At 40.0% G+C, this 22,548-nt stretch overlaps 1 long non-coding RNA gene across 1 annotated transcript; it reads left to right on the top strand.

Annotated features, from left to right (window-relative positions):
- The first annotated feature begins 14,656 nt into the window (after positions 1-14,656).
- Positions 14,657-20,366, top strand: LOC117550323. Its single transcript, XR_004569610.1, has 5 exons — positions 14,657-14,763; positions 14,864-14,915; positions 18,897-19,043; positions 19,128-19,292; positions 20,278-20,366. It is a non-coding gene; the product is annotated as an uncharacterized LOC117550323 (long non-coding RNA).
- Positions 20,367-22,548: the final 2,182 nt, after the last annotated feature.

Here is a 22,548-nt window from a genome sequence, read left to right as displayed (position 1 = left end):
TATGTGCATAAACAACAAAAACACTTATAATGTTCGAACAATGTTATCCTACCTTTCAGAAGTACATTCTAGGAACCAAAATAAAACTTCTCGATGAAACCATTCCTAGAACAATGAATGGTAACATTCTCAAAATGTTTTTAGAACCAACAATGTCTAGCTGGGAACTCGGACATGCCTACGCAAACATGCAATATCATGAATTACGTGCTTGTTTTTTTCTAAAAAGGAAAATGTGGTGACATCAGATTTATTTTAAACATCCTTTTCAAACAAATGCAACAAGTTTGTTTTTTTAAAGCGCACTACAAATAAATCTGACGTTGACCATGACCGTGTTAATATTTCGCATCACAGGAACATTTTATAAAAAAATAATAACCTCCTGAAAACATTATCCAAATGCTGCTTTCAAAATGTTCTTCTTTGGTTATCATGTAACATTGAGGGAATGTTTTATAAAAGAACATCTGTAATGTGTTACCCAACAACGTCCAAAACACATCCTTAGAATGTTGCTGGCAAAACGTTCCACCTTTGTTAACATATCACATTGAAGGAACATTTTATAAAAAAAAGTCATCTCAGGCCTCAATAACATCCTCAAAACATCCTCTGAATGTTACATTACATGTTGCAGTTAAAACGTTATGTCTTAGTTAACCGTAAACCTTATAGGATCATTATTTGAAAAAAATAATCATAAAAAGGTTCTTTGAACATCAGATTAAAATGTTTCTTTAAAATCTCATTAGAACCAATAGGTAATGTTAGCCAAAGTTGTGAGAACGTTCCCCGCAAGCTGGGTAAGTTAATTTAATATTTGTTTTGTTTAATATTGTATTTATTTGGTTTATAACAAAGTTTCCTGCCACATGTATTGCAGTTGTTTGATATGTTTCCAATTGTGAATAAGTAAGTAATATTTGCTGCTCAGTAGGCTTTAGCTACCTAAGTAGATGCTAATATTATCAGCTACTTAGCAGTGCTAAGCGTAGCAGCTAAGTGCTAACCACATCAGCTAATTACTAAGCATTTGCAATCAGGGTGCTACAGTGTAGAAATGTAAGAGAAAATATTTACCATAATCAGGCTTTTGGTCAGAGGTGGGAGAAGTCAGAGTTGCTAATATTAGCAGCTACTTAGCAGAAATTGCTAAGCAAAGCAGCTAAATGTTAAGCATAGCAGCTAAGGGCTAACCAAAGCAGCTTATTGCTAAATATTTGCAATTGGGGTGCTACAGTCAGTACTCGAGTTGAGGGGGGATGGCATCCCCCCTGAAATAAAAACGGTCAAAATCATCCCCCTTCTAAAACTGCCATTCCCCCTTTCCATCCCTTATGTAATTGTTATCAATGAACGTGGCACTGGTATTACTGCAATTTCAACATTAATTTTGCGCATTTTGAGTAAAATACTGTGAGTGAGGGAGCACGCACACACGCAATGACATTTTTACCAAGTCACTGACGCTATACTATGCGAGTGCACTAGAGGGCGCCAGAGCGCCGTGATGCGCCTGTTTGATCGATGCCAGAAGCGCAGGTAACGGTCATCACAATGGCCAAGCGACCAGGAGGACAACGCAATCTGAGGGACTTCATATTTTAAAATACTAAAAATAACATTTCAGGTAAGTCGAGAGTCATTCATCTTAGTCATTACTCACTACTTTAGTGACCAAAGGTGGAATCTATGGACATAAGCAGCAATAACAACTTAGTTTGGAGTTTAGCTACGTGTTTCTCTCGTGTTAGCTAGCTGGTCAGACTCAAAACTGTTGATGAAATGATACCACCAGCACCAGGAGAGCTGAAACCCCTCCTTCAAGCAGTGAACACTCTGGTCATCTCCACAGCTGAGTGTGAACGTGGGTTTAGTCAGATGAACATTGTAATGGCAATTTCCTTCTCCTATGTCCTAGATATTTTTGCCATTACTTTCACAGAAGGGCTGAAGAGTGATCCAGACGCAGACACAAACAGATGATTTCTGGTCCTTTGTTGTAGTTTATAATGTTGTTTATTCAGCTTTACATACCAGGGTTAATTGTACAGTTTCTAATTGTTGTGATGAGCATCTGCCGGGCTGGTGGAATCGGTATGCTCTCTTCCTCCTGTGTCCACACCTCTCCTGTCACCTATGACCTCCTTATATACACCCGGTGCAGCTAAACCCCGCCACCCAGTGTTCATAAATAATATTGCACTATACATATAACTCAAATAAACTGACACACCAACAACACCCACAAAATGGCTCCTACACACCGGCCCCTAATTGGCTTTAGTATGAAAACAAAAACCAATAAATAATAAAGGAGCTATACAAATGGTGTGTATGTGTTGGTATGTAATTCTTAAATAATTTAGTTTATTTTCTTCTCCCCTATTTTAAGGGTCATCAGTCTTTGCTGTTCTTAGGTTGAAGCAGTCGTGTTGCCATCCCGTCCAGCGCCGAGAGAACCTGTGGGTTATATTTTCACCCAATTCCAAGCCTCTCCTTATAGGGCTCCTGCATTGATGAGTCAGTCACTTCTTCAGGTCTGTCACTTGGATTCAGCCGGTGCCCTGCTACCATAGCAGCAACATCGCAGATGAGCTGCTCGGTAACGTGTTTGTTGTTAGGCAAGCTGGGATTTTCTTGTCTGAATGGCAAGTCTAGGCAGTAGTGTCCATCTGACATTTTCACTTTCTCGGCCACAGGCTTGGCTTCTTCCTCAGGCACTGCGTCTGATTGGTGTAACTCGACATCTGCTGTGAAGTCAGGCATGCTGTGACAGGAGTCTGAAGTCGGCTGGCTTTCAAAAGGCTCGTCTTCTGCCTCTTCATAGTAATCACCTGAATCCCGACCCTCATCTTCTTCTTCTTCTTCTTGGGGGGCCTCAGTTTTGCCTTCAACATCCCTATCACTGTCTCCTTTGGCGTCTGCTACAACATCTCCATCCTCTTTGGCGTCTGCTACAACATCTCCATCCTCTTTGGCGTCCGCTACAACATCTCCATCCTCTTTGGCGTCTGACATGTTTGCAGAGTGATTCATAATGTTCAGGAATTGTTTGTCTTCTCAGGACATTTCCTCTGTTTCCTTGCTTGTATTTTCCTTGAAATCATGCTTGTATTGTTTGACCAATAGCTCCTCTAGGCGTACAATGGCTATCCGATTGACAGCAGCAGCAGGGTGGCCATTAGCATCTCTGCTGTCGATAGCTGCAGTTGGGTTATCGTCCTGGATGCTTCCAAACAGAGGATCTGACAGTATCTTCACTTGCCTTTCTATAAAGTTGACAAGGTCAGGAAATGTAGCTCGATGCCCACGCTCTTCCTGTAGCTGACATGCTCTATTCCTCCACTTGTCTCTGAGTTTGTAGGGTAGTTTCTGAAGTATGCGTTTCATGTTTGAAACAACATTCATTTCATCCATATAGGTGAGATGTTCCATTGCATTGCAACAACCTCTGAGGAACAAAGAGAAGGCTTGCAGTGCTTCCACATCTTCAGCTTTGATCATTGTCCAGGTAAATGCTTTGTTCATGTATGCAGTGGCGATCTTATGTTCATTACCAAAGTGCTCTTTAAGCAGCCGTTTTGCCCTTTGATAACCTTGAGCTGGAGGCAGATGTTGGCAGCTGCGCACTAGGTCCTTTGGTTGGCCTCTAGTGTATTGCTCTAGGGCAGGGGTACTCAAATACAAATCTTAAAAGGTCCAAAATAAATGTTTCAATAAGACAAAGGTCCGTTTATTACGGTCATTCAAACTTTTAAACAATTGCAACAAGATTCTTAACACAAGGTTGCAAAAACAAAAATAATCTGTATGCAGCAGTTTTCATTGTTATTGTGTCTGTGCTTGACCCCTCAGTCGCAGTGTCAGAGCTGCACAGTTAGGAATAAAGGCAGCTGCACCCTCTTTCATTCAGCATTCCCATTATTGCTTTATAAATGTATTCCCCCTTGTGTGTCCACTGAGGTTCGTCAGGCCCAACACATCTTCAACAAACTCCCCCTTTGCCTCATCATAACAACTCACAAACACCAGCAACTGAGCATTGTCAGTGGTGTCAGTGGACTCACCCACAGCTAAGGAAATGCACTGTGCATTTTTTATTCCATCACAAAGCTGATGAATCAAATCACCAGCCAGTATTTATGTTCTTCTGGTTGCTGTGGAATCTGAGAGGGGATTTGCTTGATTTGACCTGTTATTTCCTCTTTGTGTTTGCCTTCAACATGGGCTCCATCACTTCAGTCATGCATTATTTTATACTGTAGTTATTATCCAGTGGAAGGTCCTTACCTACTGGCCTCGTTCAATCAAAGTGGTTACTTTTTTTTGGCTGGGCAGTGTAGTTTTAAACACCGTCTTATTTGACTTTCTCAGGACTTAAAACAGTTTTTTGGGGGCAGACCCCCTCAAAGAAAACAATATATTTACACACGTAAGGTCATCATCTTAATAGTTGTGTATGCTCATCCGTGAGCAGAGCATCAAGTTGACATGTCTATTACAGCTGAATGCGGCGATTACCATTTTGTTCAGCAAAACGCCTCACAAACGATTTAAGATCAACAGCTTCAGTGCGTTTTGATTCAATGCTGAGTACAGCCAAACTGACAGTCTCTTCTCTGTCAGACCGCAAACACCTCATTCCTTCAGTGCTTGGGTCCGAATGCTTCTCGTTTTGCGCCGTCCAGTTAAAAATGAAATCGCCGCCAAATCGTATGTCCACGCTCGCGCCAGGACCGGGGGAGGGGTTACATGACGTGCATCTTGTGCTGCATTCACTTGCACTCGGACATTAGAGACTTTCTCTCATAAATGTCCGATGAGCCACAACTTTTCTTTCAAAACAAAGCTGCCAACTGGGGTGGCAGCTGGGGTGGCAAGGCCTATTTTTAGGGTGTCAGTTGCCACCCCGGTAGGTGAAACTAGGCTACTAGCTACAGTACAGATGGAACTAGATGAGCTGTTAACTCTCGCTCTGAATTTTTTTGTTTTAATTCTCGCTCTGACTCAGACAGGTTGAAAGAGACACACACATTTTTCCCACCCGCAGTGCGCGAAGACCCGCCCTACTGTGCCTCTGATTCACAGATTGTTTGGGGGGAAAAAACGCTGACTGGATGCTGAATGTGATTGGACCAAAGCGTTGACACACACAGGTGGAACACAGTGGAACAGTCAGACATGCAGAGCGCTGTTTGCAGTGGACATAGCGGAGAATTTTGACTCGTTGCGAATGCGTTGTGGCGATGTCTCACATATAATACAGAGAGATAATACATATGAAAAGTATAATTTGCTCAGAGTCCGGAGACAGTGCTGGTTCGGTCCGGATCCGGACCGGAGTCCGTAGTTTGAGGATGCCTGCTCTAGGTAATGCAGGCAGTCACTTTCATCATTAGTTTTCCGCTCTACTCCTCTTTCAAATGCACGGATGAAAGCTTCAAACTGCAATGGGTCACCGTCATAAACAGGAATGTCTCTTGGAGGTAAAGTAGAAGTGAGATGTTGTTGAGCCAGCATAGCAGTGTTGTCATTTTGCCTCTGGATTAGATGTCACCTTGATTACCATTGTTGATTACAGGTGGTGTGATGTCAACATGTCCCTGCACATGTGTCTGTATACTTTGTCTGGGAATAGAGGTGTGGGCTTGATGAGGCAAGAATTCAGATGCATGTAGGTTAAATCTTGCTGTAGGGTTTCTGAAGTAAGAGCTCATCTCATCTGATGCTCTAGAGGTGTGTCTTGATCCCATGCTGAGCACGTTTAGCCTGGCATTGGCTTCTGCCAGTTTAGTTTGTATCCAATTGTTCCTTTTTCCGTTTCACCTGTTCTTCCTGTTGTTCCAACTGTTGTTTCTGGTGTTTTAATTGTTCCCTTTGTACATCAAGCTCATGTTGACTGTTCAGTGCTGCCGCCCTTTCGATTAAAACCGCCCTTTCTGCCTGGGCTTTAATTCGAGCAGAAGAGGTAGATGATGCGTGTGATGAACCAGTTTTGTGTCTTGACTGAGGGTGTGATGCCTTTGAAATGCTGTCATCAGGTCCGATGTCATCTGAGCTGACACTTTGTTCTCTGGCACTTCCCACAATAGAGTGTCTAATTGCCTGTCCACTCTCAGATAACCACACATTTGCATCTTGTATAAATCCATCAAATATATGCATCTTTTCTTGCAGCCACTGCTTTTGCTTTCCCATTTCTTCTTCAGGCAGTTGAAGGTCAGTTAATGATTTGTGATTTGCTTTTAATTCATCACACAACTTCATAAATTCAACCAGTTTCAACTGTATTTCCTTTGCATTGTCTTTTGAGTTCATAAGCTCTTTCAGTCTTTCCATTAACTTCTTTACTTGTTTGTAGCTGAAGTTTCTTGCTTTTTGACAGTTTGCAATAAACAATTCCAATCCTTTGGCAGTGAGTGATAATCCTTTTTTCCCTCACAGATTGCAGTCCAACAGCGCCATCTTGTGACGTAACGTCAGATGTCACAGACATGATTAATGTTCACTGTCCCTTTAAGTTTCGTTTTCAGGAATTGTCTGTTAGCTGACAGCACGCTGTTTCAAACAGCTGACAACGTTGCAGCATTACATCCATTTACTAAGCCATTGTCCAATACAGCTTAATATCTCCAATACAATCTACTTATCATGCTGCACGGTGCACATACCTGGCCGCTTTCCCAGTCTTGCTCTCAGCCTCTTCGGTCCTCGCAGGTGGGAACAATCTCCAGCTGATTGTGGCGTGTGCAGCTGATCCATGATGACGATGTCGATTGTGCATTAATCCAATTCTTTGTTTCCGTTGAAAACGATCCTTAATCCAATTTGAAGTGATTCTTATTGTCCAGTTTCACTCAAAGAGTGCGATTCCACTTAATGTAATGGTAATTTCCTTCTCCTATGTCCTAGATATTTTTGCCGTTACTTTCACAGAAGGGCTGAAGAGTGATCCAGACGCAGACACAAACAGATGATTTCCGGTCCTTTGTTGTAGTTTATAATGTTGTTTATTCAGCTTTACATACCAGGGTTAATTGTACAGTTTCTAATTGTTGTGATGAGCATCTGCCGGGCTGGTGGAATCGGTATGCTCTCTTCCTCCTGTGTCCACACCTCTCCTGTCACCTATGACCTCCTTATATACACCCGGTGCAGCTAAACCCCGCCACCCAGTGTTCATAAATAATATTGCACTATACATATAACTCAAATAAACTGACACACCAACAACACCCACAAAATGGCTCCTACAAACATTTTAACCACAACTAGAAGCTCCCTAGAGTTAAAAAGCATGTCAGCCATGATTTTCATCAAGTGTGTTGGCCCTCCACTGAACAAGTTCAGACCAGAGGTATATGTCAAGACTTGGCTTCAAAGCCATTGCTTAGCTAACAATCCGAAAGCCAGAAAAATTGAGACCAAAAAGCATGATTATGAACATCTTTGGAAACTTCTATGAGATGGGGGAGAGTGGAGTAGGCAGCCATTGACAACATTGGTCCTATTTTGTATTATCTGTATAATCTTTTAATATATTTTCATATTTTGTAAACAATTTCAATTTGCACTTAATGCCCTGTTAAAAAAAGTAACATTGGGAATGTTAACATAAAATTTGTATTTGAACTGCAATAAAATGATGACGGGTCAATATTTTTCTCATTTTTTTCTTCTAATTTTTCATGAAGTGTTTAATTTACATAATGATTGAATTAATTACGATACAAATGTAACCCTTTAGATACCAGTTTTGATCATATACCAGTAACTGCTTTTTTGAAAAAATACACTATAATTCAATGTTCTAAAAACAAATTTGACTTTATTATTAGTATAATCAGTTGATCCATCTGAATAATAAATAACCTATAAGATTTGTACCATAGACTTCCATTATAACCACATTTTTGTATCCCCTCCCCCCCTTTAAATTAAAGTGAAAAAAAGATGTTGCACTAATTGTCCTCTGCATTTGACCCTAAATGTTAGTGGTGCCATGGCAGCCCGGGGACCGACTCTAATTCTGAGGTGCCTTGGTCAAGAGCAATGAAAGGAGTATCTGAACATCCATAACATGCATGTTGTTTTAGGAGTATAATCATTATCTTTATGCTGGTTGGTCTCCCACCCTCTGCGGGTTATCAGCACATGTCCCCATATGATAAAATCCACCATCCCCCCTGATTTTTTTTTACAACTTGAGTAGTGGCTACAGTGTAGTGAATTCACTCAGATCTTGTACTTGAATAAATGTAGAAGTACTGAGATATTGTACTTGAGTAAAAGTAGAAGTACTCAGATCTTGTACTTGAGTAAATGTAGAAGTACTGAGATATTGTACTTGAGTAAAAGTAGAAGTACTCAGATCTTGTAATTGAGTAAAAGTATAATTACTCAGATATTGTACTTGAGTACAAGTAGAAGTACTCATATCTTGTACTCGAGTAAAAGTAGAAGCACTCAGATATTGTAGTAAATGTAGAAGTACTCAGATCTTATATTAAAAGTAGAAGTACTCAGATCTTGTACATGAGTAAAAGTAGAATTACTCAGATATTGTACTTGAGTACAAGTAGAAGTACTCATATCTTCTAATTGAGTAGAAGTACTCAGATCTTGTACTTGAGTAAAAGTAGAAGTACTCAGATCTTGTACTCGAGTAAAAGTAGAAGCACTCAGATCTTGTAGTAAATGTAGAAGTACTCAGATATTGTACTTGAGTACATTTAAAGATAGCATTAGGACTCAGGGAGTTAACAATGGGAGAAACGGCAATATTCCTGTGGCTCGTTTCACCGTGCATCTGCAAAGCTTGCATCTGCAAAGCTTGCATCTGCAAAGCTTGCATCTGCAAAGCTTGCACCTGCAAAGCTTGCATCTGCAAAGCTTGCATCTGCAAAGCTTGCATCTGCAGCTGCAGAGTGTGCACCTGATGGCCCTCCCCTCCCCCACTCTGACCAAGCTGTGACCTCTGCAACACGAGAGACAGAACAGAGCAGTATGAAGCACCATTGGGGGTTTGCCTTCAAAATATGACATGACTAATAAACAGCTGTGCCATGCAGTGTTTATAGGCAAACATCATTGAGGGTTGGGTACTTAGATCCAGTTCTGATGTGAACATGTTTTTACAAAGTAGGGATACGTCTTTCTTAGGTATCTGATGGGAAACAATTACTACCCTAAGATGTAGTCATAAAGCTAGTGCCGTTTAAGTACAAATACTGACTTTTTGTTCATCCAAACATAATCGACAATATTGTTGGCTGTGTCCACTTGGTGCAGGCATTATGTTGTAATTCCTATACACCAAGAAAGCATTTCATTATCAATTGACTTTCTGATAATCCATATTTATGTTTGTACACAATAAAAGTTAGTCACCTGTAGGGATGGGTATCGTTTGAAATTTATCGATTCCGATTTCGATTCCGGTTCTGCTTATCGATTCCGGTTCTTATCGATTCCCCGTTTCGATTCCAAAATTGTAAAATAAAGAGGTCAAACGTTTAGATAACAAAAATATATTTATTCTTAAAAGCTTTAACTGAAATTGTTACTAAAAAATATACATGCAATACAAATGTATTGCACAATAGCTGTGCTTTATTTTAACTGAGCTATGCCTGTGGCAAGCTATTAACAGGCATTACACTTTGCCTTTTCTTTTTCTTTTTTAGTGTAGTGGAGCCTCACTTCAGAGTGTTTACCGCGACCTATCTTTGGTGTTATGAAGTGACTGAGCTCGTGAAATGTCTACGGGAGGGCGGGGGAGCATCGCTGCGGGGCAACTGTGGACCTCTGTCGCCTGTCAGCGCAATTTATATGATGCCGTTTAAAAAAATGAAGGGCGGTGCCGGCCGTCAGCGTACCGAGCCGGCCGTCAACGGCCCGCTGACGACCGGCCGTTCTGTGATTCTCCAGGTCCGCCCTGTATTCCACCGGGTCACCGCAGCACCGCGGCGCAGACGGACCCGCTGGAATACAGGGTCTACCGCGTTTAGGAACCGTTAAGCAGAACCGAAATTGTGTATTTTGTATGGGTACCCGGTACCCGGCATTTTCTTATCGGTTCTCATCTGGAACCGAGTTTCGGTTCCCAACCCTAGTCACCTGTGTATTTACCGGCAGCTGCTACTGCACCTCCTACAGTGGATTAAATTAGATTTAAATAGGTGTTACGTTGCTGAGCACTGAGTCACTTCTGGTGTTTTGGGTATTGTCTAATCTTTAACAGATAAACAGCAAGAAGAGAAAGATCATGGTAAGAAGCTAACCATCACTTTGAAAATGCATATTTGTTGGGACTTTATTGAATACGTTTTTTTAGTGTTTCACAGGACTGATCCGAGCATGAATTTTACAGTTTCACCTCTTTTCTGTTTATTTACAAATGCTTTTCTAAGCCTTTTAAACAGATCATAGCTTAGTAAACGTGTGTTTTAGTGTGAAAGGATTTCGGTTGCGGTGAAATCACGTCCCCTGAGTTCTGTTTGGTTTGGCTGATCTGCATCTGTGTTTGCTCAGGCTGCTGTATTTGCTGAGTGTTTTCTGTGACATGATGTTCTCTTAATGACTGAAAAGACAATACTAATCAGATACAATTATTCCTTCACATTAAGTCTGTCAACATATATCACATGTATCCATCTTTAGGGATCAAGATTTGTTTTATATGAACATATTAATATGTAATCTTTATCATTTTCATATACAAAAAAGGTGCCATTTTCATAGTATTAACATCTGTATTTTTAAAACTTGATGGCTCTTTTATCTTCAGTAAAATTGTTATTCATGAATAAAACAATGTATACATTTATTGGAATAATCAACAGAAGTTGAAAATATATTTTAAATTCCAAACCACCAACATTAACATTGACTAATGAAAAGAGCTTTAGGCACTAAAAAGGAAACATAGAGCCAAAGAGAAAGGCATACCTTCTGTATTCTTAGCAACTTGTCTTATTTAACTCTTTATTATGAAGATGTTTTATTGTAATATTGGAAAGCAATTGTGCTATGGGAATAAGTTATAGTTTTTACTTACCTATAAGTACCTGTTTCATACCATTAAGCTTCAAGATCTATTTCCTTCAGGGGGATTTAGTAAAGAATGCAGCAACATGATTGACCTAAAAAGACAAAAATGGAACAAAATGACACCTTTTCTCATTCCTGTCAGGCCGAGCTATTATCAGGTTGTTAAGCTTCGTGAGCATACGTTTTCCAGCACTTCTTTTTTTCTTTTGTATTTTTTCAAAGCAATATTTTGTATTTTCCTCACCGAATATCCCGTTTTTCTAACGCTCATTATGATGGAGGTCTCCTTATATGGCTATGGCTTGGTGCAGTGCATGTGTGTGCAATTTAGAGACGGTTGTGTAAAGGATAATGTGCAGCGAGGCGGTCATTAAGGGTAAAAGAACACCCGACCGGCAGATCAGGAGCCCGACGCGAGGGATCTTGATCAGGAATATCCCGCTTATTACATGGCCACATTCTCAACAAAGTAACGATATGACTCCCAATATTAATTTAAATGCTTTTATAGATTTAGAAAATGTTTTTATTGATTTAAAAAATAGTAGGCTATTATTTATTTAAAATGACATGCATCCACTAAGAAAAATAGTCCGTTGTTACCGTTTGAACTAACGTAGCAACGGCAGGAAGTGCTTCGATAGCGTTTTTGAGGAGTTTTTTGATTACAGATTTGAAAACATCGCTGCTTGCTTTAAGCAGCTTTTATCTAGATATCCCTGCCCTAATGCCAAAGTAACTGGCTACTGAATATGTGTCGCCGTTTGATGTCTATGTCTGGACCGTTGCGTAAAAAGGAGGGTTTTTGCCCCGTTACTTCTCCGCTGTGTTCTTGTCCCAGTTTGAAAAGCAAACTGCATGCAGTTTGCTTTTCAGCCAAACTGTATACAGTTAAATCGACCGGACTTCTTTCTGTAGATGTAAGCGGTCAATAAATTCTTGACAGCGGTCTGTACTACTGGATTAACAACGTGTCACGTGCTCTGAATTGACCAATCAGATTTGAATATTCAACTAAACCATTAGTAATTGTGTCTTAGATCTCACTTTATCAGTGCTCTACCCTTATTGTCCTTTATTTATTAAAATGTTCCAACATAAGGCATGAACATTAATCAGTTTCTGTTGTAGAGTGGTTTTTCCTGTTCACTGTTAAAGGGAAAGGTGCCTGCCCTAAAACCAGTATTTATATCTGAAGAGGGTAAAAACTTGAAAACATAAGCAGAATGAAGATACAGACAGAATGTTCAGGAAGTTCAGATTACTTAAGTCAGGTACAAGCAGTGTCAGGATATCCGCCAATCACGCAAACAAATAGGGGTCCAAACCCCGGGTCAGAAATGGGCAGATCAGATAACTGAGAAAATACAAACAGACCTCGGAGACCTTGGCCGTACACACCAGACAGTCTGGCAGGGAACAAGTGAGAGTGAGCGGGTGTATATACTGTGGGTCAAATGAGGTGAGTTTCAGGTGAGGGGCCGGAGAAACCAGGTGAGGGCAACGAGCGGATTACAAGAACCAGGAGGAAGGCAGGATCTAAAATGACAGGGAAGTTATTGAAATGGAATACCAGAAATAACTATGATTGTGTGGAACTTCCATCGTCAATTTATATAAAAATTTTCATATCCTTGGCACTGCCTACATGCTTTTGAGCAAGGCATCCTACCCCATACCACTTCCTGGGCATTTTATACAGTATATGTAATAGCTACCTACTGTTCTACTAGGAAATGCTGAGTACATTTATGTCAATTTAAATGTGTTAAGATTGTATTACTCCATACCCATTTCTAGCATATTGTCCAAAACCAGCATATTGAAACGAAAATCACAATCAGAAATCGGGAATTCTTAATTAGTCTTTTAGTTTAGTTTATAAATGACTTTTTCTTGTTGATATTACAACTTTTATTTGATTCCCTTATTACCATTTATATCATCCAAAAACAACACGTTAAAACACATTTTCTTCATTTGATCTATGTTGGCTAAAGATGGCACACCAATTAATGTACATTAAACTTGTAGCTTCCCCTTATTGTCCTGTTTGATCATTTGCAGGCAGTTTGATAATTGACAAGATAGACAACAAAGAGGGATTATTTATGCCTCTATGTCTGTATGATGAATCACACTTAACATTTCGTGACATCAATCCATTTGTTGAGTGCTGCACCTGTGAATTAATTACTTCTAGTAACATACCACTGTCACAATAACACATAATTAGACTACTGTTCATCTTAAGGTGTACACTTGAGTGTGCCGCTGGAAATTCACACATGATTAGATTCATTTTTCTGCTTTTTGCCTAACGAATAATAATGTTTTCTTCCATCCTTGTCTGTAGTTCAGGAACCATTGTGAGAGGTCTTGCTCCCGCAGTTAAAAGTTCAACGAAAAAGAAGAGGATTTGTTGAAATAAAAAGTTTAATGCACTTTTGGAAACAACATATAAGCAATCCAGCTAAAACACATGCTCTAGAAAATACTGCTCTATGATCTGAGGCTGCTGCCTGGCTTCTAGGAACCAGAAAACTGCAAGAGACCAGAACCAGGTTAACAGGCTTTATTATCTAATGCCAAGGCCGCCGTAGCCACACCCCTACTGCCAAACTGACATGTCAAATACATTCAGTGCCTTCAATATGTTTCACACTCTTCAAATTCTGAACTAGTCTCTTAATCGTCTTACAATTGATACATCTTCTGTTGTTGTGCCATCCAGCAACACTGGATCTTGTTGACTCCCAGCCAACACTACTGTATGTGGGAGTGTCTCTGTCCAATGCAGTTAACTTGAAGAGACAAGTCATATTAAAGGTATGTTTACTTGAAAACAAACGTGAGGTTGTGTCAAATTGTCTGTACATAAAAACTTACACTATCTATTTCACTTTTGACATGACATAGTACAGCAGGTAGATAACATGTTAACATTTTCCATTAGTTGGCTTTCATTAGTCTATTTGGGGGAATGGCAAATAACCAGACTGTCAGTAGTGCTCTAACTTCAGCAATAAAGCGACCTGTGATTTGAATCATGAGTAACTACTTTAATTACACACGCAGCAGGAGCAACAACAGCCATCAAGTGTTTTATAACTTGTGAAACAAAAAATAACCTGTTCTCACAGATATTGCACCAATCAAATGTTCCAATAGTAACCAGAAATTCAATCCCCCAGACAAATACATTTTGGAAATTCATTACATAGAGATTCATCAAATGTAATGTATATAATTGATCAAAGAACAAGTATATAAATGTGTTGGATTCCCAGCTAAACTTTATTTGGATAAGTAAATACAGTTCTTCTTAAATATACCTTGTACACATTTCTTAAAATGGTGGCCAAACCCAAAGTCATGATTGGAAATGCATCTTTATAGGCCTATACAGATGAATCCAATGATGTAATAAGATAATTATTAGGTTAAGAAACCCTCAACATTGTGCTTGACCTTTATTTGTTCTGTGGTATAAGAACAAGGTATAATTGTGACAGTGTTCAATATCTATGTAATAAACAATGTAAAGCTGGGTGGTATGATTATATAATGTTTTTTCTTTTCTGTCCCACTTTCTTAAAAGGAATGGCAATATTTAAGACATGCTTGTCCATCTGTGCCCTTCTCCTGACACTAACTATTTTGGAAATAGGGAACTTCATTGAATCTCCAAGTCAGGTTTTACCGGTAGGTCAACGGTGATTACAATACTGTACAGAACATATGGAATCACAGCCTTCAATACACAAAGCAATTATTTGAACCTGAACCCTATCTGTTGTCTCAGGAACACAATGAAGAAGAATCATGTATACCTCACACCAGGGGGAAAAGGAGTGGTAAGTCTCATTATTAAATATTAAGAATATTGGAATAATAACACTTTATAACTGATAGATAGTTTAAAAGATTTAAAACATGAGAGGTGTGACTGCTGTCCCCGGAATATGTAGTGTACATAGCTTAACAACCAGATAAACTCCCTCCGTACACCAAGACTCTGAAGACGTGAATCCTTTGCCCACAGGTTTATTGGTATAAGGATGGTGTGAAACTAAAATAAACAAGACAAAAATGTAATTAATTCTATGATCATTTTAACATGTACAAATATGCACAATGGATATATATCAACACAGCTTTAACATGAATAATAATAATAATAATACATTACATTTATAAAGCGCTTTTCCTGGTGCTCAAAGCGCTTACAAGCAAGTAAAACAAATATAACCACAAAAAGTAGAAAGTGCTACGCTAGGAGGAATAAGGGCAAGGGTTAGTTGATTAGGAGTTGAAGGCAAGAGTGAAAAGGGGAGGTTTGAGGGATTGTTTGAATGATGTGAGGGTGTTGGCGGATCTGACGTGGCTGGGGGAGGGAGTTCCAGAGTGTGGGGAGGCTGCTGCGAAGGCCCTGTCACCCCAGGTCCGGAGAGAACAATTGCCTCGTTATATTTACTGTAAGCTTTTTAATGTATTTATTTTAATTCTAGAACTCAAACAGTTATAAATGGCATCATATTTTAAACATCTAATCAACCATTTGTACATTTATTCATTTAAACTCTCCTTGCATTAACCTTGTACAATATTGAGACAACTCGGAAGATCTCCAGCATTAAACACCACAGAATACAATATTTCAAAAAATAATCATCTTTAATTAGGGATGGGTATCGTTAGGATTTTATCAATACCGATACTGCTTATCGATACCGGTATTTTTCGATACTCTTATCGATACTTTTCAATAATTTGGGTGCTCAAAATTATAGACATGATTACAAGATTAAAAAACAGTGATTTTATTGTAATTTATTTATTATTTAATGTAACTTTTTCAATGTCATACCAAGCAGGTATGAGTGTGTTGACAGTGTGTCTCTAGAAGGGGGGCGGTAAATTAGGGGCAGTTCATAAATCCATGTAAACATGACATTATTCAGTTAAAACGAGACGCTGCGTGCGCACCTCCTAAACCGGAAGTTCCGGTCGGCTAATCATTACAATCCGTTTATTTGCATTATTATTATTTATAATTGTAATGATGGATTATCATTAATCATTTTAAAGTTACACAGAGACATTGGATTAGCCGTTGTTGTGCCCTTGAAACACAACTTTTGATCACAAAACAGCAACGGTAAGACTTAATTATCATCATGACTACGTAAAAGTGAAGTTGTTTTCTTGCCATTTCCTGGTTGCTAGTTCAGTGAGTTGTGGTCGTACAGTGATGAGACTTATACCAATGGAATCTGTGGAATCTCAGCTTCATGTGATATGTCGTTTGTGCAGATAACATGACGTAGAAAAGATTGATTTTGCCAGAACTTTATGGGCTAAAGTAGCTTGTTAGCACTGTTAGCCCCGTTAGCATGTTTCGCTAAGTGTTGATTTAGACTCTTGGTGTTGGACTTCTGTTCGGTGGTAGGTAAAATGGAGGGCCGCCCCTCCCTACAGGCAGATCACGCAGACTGCGTGGGGCCTCACCTTGCGGAGGGGAGCCTCAACTGAGGCTCCACTAGCACCCACCACTCCCAATAACAATACGTACATACGATTACATCACATTACATCACATGTCATGTCACTTGTTAGACGATTTTATCCAAAGCGACTTACATACTCAATACTGTGGACATCCCCACAGGAGAAATTTGGGGTGAAGTGTCTTGCCCAGGGACACAACGACATGCTGACTGCAGTGGGGGTTTGAACCACTGATTCCTAACACCAATGCACAACCCACTACACCACACGCCTCCTACGATGCGATCAATGGCATGAAGACATATGCAGATGTAGCTAGATTTCTTTACAAAACAATAGCACATTGCTCACAGAGCCATGCTTTGCCTATTTCATCTCTAATGATCACCTGACACACCCCATTTGATGATGTCATCCTGATTCTTAAAGGGACCACGACTAGGCACAATAGAGTGGCGAAGTCACGTCCCTCTAACTTCCGGTCCATGGGACCTTATTTCGGAAAAAATTATGTATTGAAGTCAATGGAGAGAGAAAAGATTATCTTTCGATCCCGTTTTAATTGTGCCACCGAATTACCAACATATGATGTTTGTCAATCTTAAAAAATAAATTCCATGTCAAAAAAGTCACAGTTTGTTCGTAAAACTGTTGAAATATAAGACTATGAAAAATACGCAACTAGAAAGACTACAAATCCCAGAGTCACGTAAGTGATGTGACAATTGTTTTCCTCCATTAAAGCCCCTGTCACACCTGTCCCGAAATTGACACCCGATGGACACACGAATAAAGGAAATGTTCAAATTCGGCTGTGATCGTAGCAACATCGGGCCATTCGTGAGGGCATCTTAAGCCATCGAATGACCGCCGGTGGAGTTTCTCAGGCTCCGGCAGCAACTTCGTGAGCGGCAACTTCGTAAGGCACTCGTGAGGGCATCTTGTCAAATCGTGTCATCTTCGTGTTATCATCGGTGCATTCACCCTCACTCTAATCGGGGCGAATGCCCGATGGCACCGATGATAACAAGATGCCCTCACGATGGCCTTACGAAGGGCAAAATTGACACACGAATTCAACACGAAAATGAACCTTCGCAAGGTCCTTCGGCAATTTTTTGGCATGCCAAAGATTTTGCCACCGCTCACGAAGTTGCTGCCGGAGCCTGATAAACTCCACCAGCGATCATACGAAGGCTTAAGATACCCTCACAAATGGCCCGATTTTGCTACGATCACAGCCGAATTTGAACATTTCCTTTATCGTGTGTCCATCGGGTTGTTTTATTGCACAACAAAATCATGTAAACATATTATGTAAATAACCCAATTTGTGTTCTGTGAAACTAAAAAGGATATAATATATTATTTTGAAGGACAGTTTGACAGGAAGTTGTTGTTGTTATGGAAACAACATTACGGAGAAAACGTAATATTTTCTGATGTCAATGTTGTGAATCGAGTGGCCCATGGTGGTGGGTGGGGTTATGGTATGGGCAGGCGTATGTTATGGACGACGAACACAGGTGCATTTTATTGATGGCATTGTGAATGCACAGAGATACCGTGACGAGATCCTGAGGCCCATTGTTGTGCCATTCATCCACGACCATCACCTCATGTTGCAGCCATGATAATGCACGGCCCCATGTTTGCAAGGATCTGTACACAATTCCTGGAAGCTGAAAACATCCCAGTTCTTGCATGGCCAGCATACTCACCGGACATGTCACCCATTGAGCATGTTTGGGATGCTCTGGATCGGCGTATACGACAGCGTGTTCCAGTTCCTGCTAATATCCAGCAACTTCGCACAGCCATTGAAGAGGAGTGGACCAACATTCCACAGGCCACAATCACCAACCTGATCAACTCTATGCGAAGGAGGATGTGTTGCACTGCGTGAGGCAAATGGTGGTCACACCAGATACTGACTGGTTTTCGGACCCCCCCCACCAATAAAGCAAAACTGCACTTTCAGAGTGGCCTTTTATTGTGGCCAGCCTAAGGCACACCTGTGCAATAATCATGCTGTCTAATCAGCATCTTGATATGCCACACCTGTGAGGTGGGATGGATTATCTCGGCAAAGGAGAAGTGCTCACTATCACACATTCTTTCAGATTTGTGAACAATATTTGAGAGAAATGGTTATTTTGTGTTTATAGAACATGTTTTAGATCTTTGAGTTCATCTCATGAAAAATGGGAGCAAAAACAAAAGTGTTGCATTTATATTTTTGTTCAGTGTATTAAGAACTTGTATATTGTGTGTGGATGATTTAAAACAACATTCATATTTGTTTGTATTTATTTCAATCTCTCTAGTGGCTACAAACCAATGGAATTACACGCTTGATGTTGTATTGAATGCCTCTGAAGTGGCAATAATTCAGCAGTTTCAGTCCTCTTTGAACAGTTTTCCCATACAACTTAGTAACAACACAGAGATCTCGGACATTACCTTCACAACAGGTGAGTCATTTGAGTAGCTATGTTGACCTTCTTACCAACATATAAACACCTTTTATGCTATACTGATCACTTTTCTTTCACCAGTGTGTTCCTCGACTGCCACTGGCTTCCAGTGTAGATGTGAGGACAATTTTGCTTGGCCATACAGTACATGTGTCACGTATGGAGCCTGTGATTCCATTCGTAGTGGCATCTGTACATGCATTGATGCTATTCCAGCTGATGGACAGTCCTGCCAGGCAATATCAGGTGAACAAGTCATCACTTATTGATTTCCGTTCATTGCTAATTACCAGCAGCAGCCTGGTGAAGGAAGAGCTATACTGTAGTTAGGGTCAATTCAATTCAGGGAAGTTCAATGAATGTTACTTACATTTAACACTGATTTAAAGGGGCCACGAGCTGACATCTTTTTGAACGTTGACTTAAATGTATTTTGTAAACAAATTACACATACTTGTATTTGGTTTGTTGAAAGCAATATTACGTTTCAATTACAAAATAATAGGTTCAACTCGATACCATTGCATTCAACTAACCTAATATAAGTACAGTATGTGGAACCTGTTGACATAATATATTTAATTAAAGTCAATGTTTAATTTTTTCAGTGTGTTATGCTCATTTTCAGGTTCATATTATTATTATTTAGTGTCTCTACTGTGAAATGTCTTCAAAAAGCTCTTTATATTTATCATACTGCCTGTGCTGCAGCACCTCTTTTCACCCTCTGTCTGAAACCAGAGCCCAGTCTGCTCTGATTGGTTAGCTGGCCAGCTCTGTTGTGATTGGTTAACTGCTCAGTAAAGTTCCGGCCCTTAGCCTATCACGTACAAGGTGTTGGAGCACTAGCCAATAGATGTCATCATGTCACTATGTTACAGAAGTAAACAAGAAGTCTAATGGATGCGTTTAAGGAAGGGTGGGTGGAGCAAACTCCCTCTGGAGGGCAAACAGGGATTTTAGCCTTTGCAGACCATTTACATGCACAAAAACCTTTTTAACCCAAAAAAGCATACATTTTCTTTTTGAAGGGTCGCAGTGGCTAACACTTTTAAATAAGAGATGTTAAATATTTTATATTTAGAGGGATCATTAATAGACCATTAGCTCTAAGATAAAACACATAATTAAGTATTACTTTAAATGACTACAGCTTAATTTGAGTGATTTCTCTACATTGATATGTCCTTTAACCAAAAGAGACCCTAATCATGTTGTTTTTTTACTACAGGGCTTCTGGCTCAGGTTGAGTACGATGTGGATGTTAATCTGAATTTTACTGATCTTGGGACCGTGGACGCCCTTAGAAGCATCCTGGACGCCCTTAGAAGCATCCTGGACGCAGGTGGCTTTTCCCTAGCCTTGGGTCCAACTGTGAACGTCACACACATTAACATCACCACAGGTAAGCATGGTGGTAAAAGCATGGGGGTGAAATGTTGTTAGACAAGACAAAGGGTGCCTGGGTATTAAAGTGTATTGTGTCCTTTTCCCCCACATTTGACCATGTGATACATTCAATTCAATCAATTCAATTTTCTTTCAAGTGTTTACAGAGTAATGGCTCACGTATTAACTGTGGACAAAGTGCAATGCGAGAATATGTTCTCGTGACCTTCACATCACTAAACTATTTTTGTTTAAACACACTTTATTTTATATTATACAGTCCTCCTCTAAAATTGGGACTTTCCCTTCTCATTGAGGTGAAGCAAGTTTGGAAAGTTCAAGAATGTCCACATACTTTTGAGTGTCAAAAAAAAAAAATCCACCAGGGCTTCTCAGACAGGGCACTAGCAAGGCGTGTGCACAAGTTAAACAATAATATTCTTTACAACTATTAGGGCCTGAGCACGAAGTGCAAAGACCTATTGAAATCATCAGCAGTATTATTCTTATTTTACCGGTTCTGCACTTTCGACCTGTTTTTGAGGGGCTTGCGACACTATTCATGTAGCGACATTTGGCAACGCCGCCAGGACGGGTGAAAATGTTGACATTCTGGATTCGATGGGTGAAAAATTTCAAACTTGCTCTCTAGCGCCACCTGTGAACATTCAGTTTTTCGAACAAATTTACAAAGTCCCAGCGTAACTCTGACGGACCTGAAATTTTGCACACTTATCCGGGTGCAGCAGCTCTACATATTATCTCAAAATCCCCATCAAATCCCGAAGCTCCGCCTACTTTGATTTTTTTTAATTAGCATAATGTGAAAAACAGTGAAATATTAACTGAAATTCCAATTTCTTGATTTCCCACACCAAACTTAGTGCACAGCATCAGTGGAGGGTCAGACACATTACCGTACAAAATGAGCACGAGGTGTGGAAAATTGTGGCCGACATCAATCAAAACGTATTAGCAAAAGGGTGTGGCCTACACATAAATGCTCACAATTCATCCAAAATGTAACCAAATATCACAGATTTCAGTGGATAGGTTCAGTGTGTCTTGGGGAATAGGCACACAAAAGCATGTTCATTTCGGATAATAGGGGGCGCCAAAAACACAACTAATTTATATCTCAAGAACCGATGGACTAAAAAAATATATGTTGTCATAGACATACTGGCAGGGTGAGTATAAACTGAGATTTAAAGGGTCGCAACCAATGAAAAAATGTGGGCGTGTCCTATTCAGTTTTTTTCTCGAAATCGAAGGGGTTAAAAAAATGTACCGAGCCATAAGTAGGGGAGAAAAATGAGTTACGGCCTTTAAATTCGGAACACATGTCACAGCCCACAACCTTTTCCAGACTGTAGAAAAAAATCGTACGTTTTAGCAAATATGGCTCAGTAGCGCCCCCTATTGTGCGGTAGTCCAAATATAGTTTCTTCGAACTACCCGAAACTTAGCACAGAGATACCTCATGGAAATGCGGACATATTTCAAAATGACTTCCAATATCTCCGCCCCCTATTAAGTCGGCTATTTTGAAATATGTCAATTTTAAGCGCATTTTCGCATACTTCTCCTAGGAAAATGATCGGAAAAATTCCAAACCAGGACAAGATCTGCCCATATCCAATGTGATGCTAAATTGCGAATGAATAATCGACTGCTCAAACGGGGAGCTCGTAAGCTAACAAAACATGTACCAATTTTGATGATTTAAATGCCACAAACCCACGTCTTTTTCCAGACGTACATTTTTGTACACCAGCTCAGTAGCGCCCCCTATTGTGCGATAGTCACATATAGTTTCTCCAAACTACCCCAATCTTGCCACAGACATTACTGATGGAATTGCGGACATATTTCAAAATAGCTTCCATTAGCCCCGCCCCCCAGAAAGTCGGCCATTTTGAAAAATCGGCGTTATTCATGCATTTTAAGCGCATTTTCGTACACACCTCCTCGGGAAAAGATCGGAAAAATTCCAGTCCAGGACAAGTTAAGCCCATATCCAATATCATGTTAAATTGTGAATAAAATAGTTGCTAGCTCAATCGGGGCACGTAAGCTAACAGAGAATGTACCATTTTTGACGATTTACATG

Source organism: Gymnodraco acuticeps, unplaced genomic scaffold, assembly GCF_902827175.1.
Source record: "Gymnodraco acuticeps unplaced genomic scaffold, fGymAcu1.1, whole genome shotgun sequence".
In the NCBI taxonomy this organism is placed as follows: domain Eukaryota; kingdom Metazoa; phylum Chordata; class Actinopteri; order Perciformes; family Bathydraconidae; genus Gymnodraco; species Gymnodraco acuticeps.
The sequence above is the reverse complement of the archived record's forward strand: the minus strand, read 5'-3'. Positions and strand labels throughout refer to the sequence as shown.